The following is a 6,000-nucleotide window of genomic DNA, read 5'->3' on the forward strand; positions in this document are numbered from 1 at the left end:
GGCCTAATTAATAATGATTATGCCGATTATAGAACTGTTCTATTCATCAAAGAATCCTGAAACAAATATATACCACAGTTTTCACAAATGTTAAGCATGTCGACTGTTTTTAACATTGAAAATATAATAAGAAGGATTTCTGAAGTGACTGAAGATTGAACTTTCAAAAAAATTCCAGACCTCAGACTTTTGAACGGTAGCATGTATGTGTTTTCCTTTTTATGTTGGCTTCTTGCTGTAACATGATGCCAGCTCCATTTTATTGACATTCTTACAGCTTTATTGAAAATATCCACCTCCATCTCTTATTAGATCTGTAATGTGTAGTGAAAGCTGTTTCTTGACATTTTTCCATACAGTAGCACAATATCCCGGATCATTGTTTTTCAAAATACTACCATATGCGGCGAGTGAAAATCAGCATTCATGTGCTCATGAATAGCAGGTAATAAAATGAAAGAGTGGGTTGGAAATGGTAGTCAGATACTTGTGACCCCACACGGAAACTTGTGCATCTGTGTAACTCCATCACCCTAATCCTCTTTGCTTGCATTTTTTTTTTAGAGAGATAATTAAAGGGGTTTTGGTGGTGTTGTGTTTTTTTTAAATGCTGTCTCAAAGGGTTAACCCTCAAGACCCAGAGCTCTTTCTCGCTGCTTCTTTGCGTACGCTCTTGAGGTTCTGTGAAGAGCTCACTCAAGGCCTCTTCTGCAGCTCCAGATGTTTTGTGTAGCTATTTATTTCGCTTGTAAACAGGCCGCCGAAAGCTTCCCCCATAATGATGGAGAGGGAAACCGCAATTACATTGTTGCAGGGCCTTTACAAAACAGAGCTGGCTGTTGAGTGAGACTCGGTGCTGGGGGGAGAACAGGTTGTTATCGCTTTAGAAGGAGAGGGTTGCCAGATTGAAATGCAAATCTTAACATTTTGCAATTCATTTGGGGGCAAAGCAATAACGGCAACTACAAAAACAGGAGGAAGAGAAATTTAGGATGAAAATAAGGTTATCCTTTCTTGTTTTCCCTTTTTTGGTCACTGCAATTTCATACTTTATTTCATTTTGTGATATTAAGAGGTCTTATATGAAAACATTGGTGATTTGGAAAGCTTAGTACTTCACAGCCCAGCAACAGACATTGCAGTGTGCTTAGCATAGCATGGATATTATTGCACTCTTTTATTGATTTGTGTTCAGCACTATTATAGACCCTATAGATTTAAAAAAAAAAAAAAAACTTTTCAACACCCTACTTAGCTAGACATGTTTAGCTGATCTATAAATATGTTTCCTGAAGATAATCATGTTTATAGAGTTCTCTGGCTCTTTATCATGCTCTGACCCATATTAGCCACCCCTGAAATATTCATGTGATAATATTTTAATGAACATTTTTTTCCCATAAATATTATTTAATATGATTGAATCAACCTGACAGTATTTACATGATGCGAAGCTGAATTTGTATCTACCTCAAAAGCTATTCATTACGGTTGGGTCAAGTAGAAAACTTTTTAAAGGAGATGTTTTTAAAGTTAATAACAATAAGAACAGTTTTTAATAACTGAGCAGCACCTTTCTGAAGGATAATTTTACACTGAGGACTGAAGTAATGGCTGCTGAAAATTCAGCTTTGCATCGCATGAATAAATTATGTTTTGAAATGTAAATGAAAACAGTTATTTCAAATTGTAATAATATTTCACAATATTAGTGTTTTACTGTATTTTTGAGCACATAAATGCAGTCTTGGTGAGCAAGAGACTTCATTAAAAACATTTAAAAATCGTATTGTTTCCAAACTTTTGACAAGTACTATATATAATTATATATGACAACTGAGGGACTCGTATGCAACAATAGTTGCATGTGAGTCCCTCAGTTGCCCTCAGTGTGAAAAGATGGATCTCAAAATCATAGTCATTGTTGGAAAGGGTTCAAATACAAAAAATGCTGGAAAACCAAAGAATTTGTGGGTCCTGAAGGATTTTTCTGAAGAACAGCAGGCAGTTTAACTGTTCAGGACAAACAAGGGACTCATGAACAACTATCACTAAACAAAACAAAAAAAAAACACTGTGGATCATTCAGGTAAAAACATAGTATTAAGAATCAAGGGGATGTAAACTTTTGAACAGGGTCATTTTTATGAATTCAGCTATTATTTTTTGGAATTCAACTATTATTTTCTCTTGTGGACTACTTGGGTCTTATTCAGGTCATTACTAAATAAACAATAACATGCATTTTGTGTGATCCCTCTTATTTTGGTAAAATAATTAACATTTTGCAGATTCTGCAAGGTGTATGTAAACTTTTGACGTCAACTGTATGTAACCCCTCTCTTCCGGGTCCTCACTGCCACACCTCATTCTCGCTCCGAGTGGGTCTCCGGCATGGGAGGCGGGCGCACTAACAAGGAGGCTAAAGACAGCAGCATCTAGCATCAGTCGCTAGTGTGTCTCTTGAGATCAGGGGAGTGAGGTTTACCTGCACAGCACCTACTCGCTGGCCTCCGGTACACTCACCCCCTTAAACCTCACTCCCATCCGGGTCACGGCACCAATGTAACCCCTTTCTCCCGGGTCCTCACTGCCACATCTCGTTCTCGCTCCGAGTGGGTCTCGGGCATGGGAGGCAGGTGCACTAACAAGGAGGCTAAAGACTGCAGCCTCTAGCATCAGTCGCTAGTGTGTCTCTTGAGATCAGGGGAGTGAGGTTTACCTGCACAGCACCTACTCGCTGGCCTCCGTTACATGTATATATACTGTATATAAGTACACAATGCCAAAAAGTTATTTTTTCACATTTATCACTTTCTTTGATCAATAAATACAGTTTTGAAAGATCCCTATCTATCTGTCAGGGTTGCAAAATGTTACACATTTATGTGAGTTACACAACAGCCCTTTATTTGTACATTTCCATAGTTTCGTGTATCACAACCCTTTTTTTTTGGGCTCTTTTAGACAAAATGTTCCCTTGTTCTTGATAAAATTCTGCCTATTTAATTCAGTCTTCGATCTGATCTACAAGACTCAATGGCAGAGTAGACTTTTTTCTCCAATTAATAAATTTTTATAGTTCAGAACCCATTAAATATCAAGTCATTTGCAATTTAAGAATGTTTTAATGGACCCGTCACCAAGTTTTGATTGGCGTTTTCAAATGTTTTATGATCACCTCACTATCTTTTAATGCAAGCATCCTCTAGAGTTTTTATTAATCGTAAAAGCAATGTTCTTGGGATTGTTCCCTTTTGTGGCATCTTCAAAGTAAACATCGCCCGCATGGCTCGAGATAACCTCAGACTTGAACAGATTAACACGACTCGACAGCGGTAACGGCCCTCCCTCGCTGTGTGCATGTCGTTTTAGGAGGAGATTACTTTGATATTTAATGTCGGCTTGCCACTTGCATTGACCTTTTAGTGTAGCACATTCCGAGGGCGTTGTAATTAGCACTGGTCAGAGAGAGTGAAAGAGAGAAGGGCGAGACAGACGGGCCAGGAGGCATGTTCAGCTGAACACGTAGAAGACGTGCTCGGTGTGAGACCGCGGCCGCCCGCTGGGCGTCACAGCCCTTTTCACTTCCCATCTGCAATTATTTCCATCTCCACCACGGAACGGGCTGACCGCTTGACAAGTCAATTAATTCTTAATAGGCCCTCCATCTGGCTCAGTTCAGTCGCAGGTCTGGAGCCTCTCAGCACAGGGACAGAGCTTAATGCTAATGACTGATGAGATTTTGTCAGGTAAAATCACCGCTTGCGTTAACGCTAACCACACAGGTGTAGTTATGATTTACAATCTAGAAACTGTATTGTATGTGGCACAGCGTTATGAATCTTATCAAGAGAGAATGAGTACATTATGACTTGTTTGATTGCTTCTCGGAAGACATTGTGTCTTTTATCTTTTAAAAATATTACATTAATTTCATGGTACTACCATGTTTCTTTGGACACTATACCTTGGTAGTCTTTCCTAGAAAATTTCTTACATTTCTTGAAAAAAATTTAATAAAATTCAGATGATACTATGTATTTTTTTTTTAATCATGGTATGAAGTTCCTGTACTATAGTATTTACTCTATCATAAGAACATAAGAATGTAATACTGTGGTACATCTTCAAAATACCATGTTAGCTCTGACACTTTTTTTTGTGAGCGATGTAAATACCATGGTTTATTGAAAGTACTACTGTGACAGTAGTATGGTGCAGTAATACTGTGGTACTTTGAAATATACCATGGTACAGAAAATCATGAACTCTTTTAATTGACTGCTTCTTCCACAAACACCATGGTACATGTCCAAAATACCATGGTAGTTTCAGTGATGCAAATAGCATGGCGTTTTTCTATGTACCGTTGTATTTCGCATCTGATACCACGATTTTACCATAGCAGAGAATGACTACCCTTACAAAAAAGTACCATGGTACAGTCATGGTATCAGATGATAGTACTACTGTATGATTCTTTGAAATATACTGTAGTACAGAAAGTCATGTACCATGGTTTTTCACAGTAGCCTATATGGTACGTCCTAGAATAATAATTCTGTAAGTAGTGTGGTAATACCGTAGTGCTTTTAGTATGTTTTATATTATATGTTTTATATACACAAAACATATGTCAGTGTAATTGTTTAATAACTTAATGGAGCTCTGCTAATTCTTGCGTTCCTCAAACACACACACACACACACCAGTGCATGGCTAATCCAGTTCATTATAAATATTTATGTTGCTAATTACTCCAAGTACATTATTAATAGCTCTGAAATTTTTCTCAAATAGGATATAATTAGGCAAGGAAATTAGTCAAAAGCTAATAAAGCTGGAAGTTGAAAAGGCATTTTTAAGGATAGCTCATTTCTGCTCCGTTTTGCAAAACCTGCTAGTTCTTGTTTTCTTGTCTCGCATGCATTTTCATGAAGCGATATCTCACTCGTCCATGGCTAATAAATACCGACCCTGACAGTGTGGAACCATCAAATATTAGCTCACATTCCATTAGCATGTATTAGCGCAATATGCTAGCTTTAGGGACAGCTGTGCGCTTTTAATGCACTTGTGTTTGCGTTCCATCCATGTTTACTGTTAGGATTTGTAAGCCCTGCAAGCAAAGTGTACATAATAAACCAAAAAAATATGTAAATGAAAATATATATAGTACTGTATGTACACACTAGCCTACTGTTTGCTACTGTTTTTATTAATACTTTTAATTAATACTTTTTCTGATCAAAAATGACAGTAAATACATTTGTAATGTTTTCAACATTGATATTAATGACAAATGTTTCCTCAGCACCAAATCAGCATAGGAAGGAAAATTCTGCTTTGACATCACAGGACTAAATTACATTTTAAATTATATTATAATAGAAAAATATTTTAAATTGTAATAATATTTCACAATATTATTGCTTTTACTGTATTTTTAATCAAATAAATGCATAAACATAAAAAAAATGAACAGTATATGTATACTCATGGGCGACATATGACTCTTGAGTCAGGGGGGGCAAGAAAAAAAATTATATATATGAAATAAATAAAAACAATTATTATTTTTTTCGGATGTAAGCGTCAAATCAATGCTCTACTGTATTGCAACGCATCAAAGCAGTCAATCCAACACAGTCAAGAATAACTTAAAGAGGTTGCCACCGTTTAGTAAACTGTGGACTAGCTTTGGCTCTTCCTGTTGACTTGAATGGTGATGCTTCCCGTTTGTCAGTTGATGGCCTTTTATTTTTTTCCAGAAATGTGCACGCTGCTTTTTTGATGTTCACTGAAGTTTTCCACTTAGTCATGAGATGATTCACGAGCGTGCAAAACTACACTTAAAAACTGCGGCGCTTTTAGTGAATTCTGACAAAACGTTTCTGATTGGCCATTGCGTTTAAGAAATCAACAGATATGTCTGTGATTGGTTACATTGCTCAACGCTGCAAAAACACGTTGAGGGTATTTAGCGCTTGGCTGAGC

This window comes from Sinocyclocheilus grahami, unplaced genomic scaffold (assembly GCF_001515645.1).
Source record: "Sinocyclocheilus grahami isolate Dianchi unplaced genomic scaffold, SAMN03320097.WGS_v1.1 scaffold358.1, whole genome shotgun sequence".
NCBI lineage: Eukaryota > Metazoa > Chordata > Actinopteri > Cypriniformes > Cyprinidae > Sinocyclocheilus > Sinocyclocheilus grahami.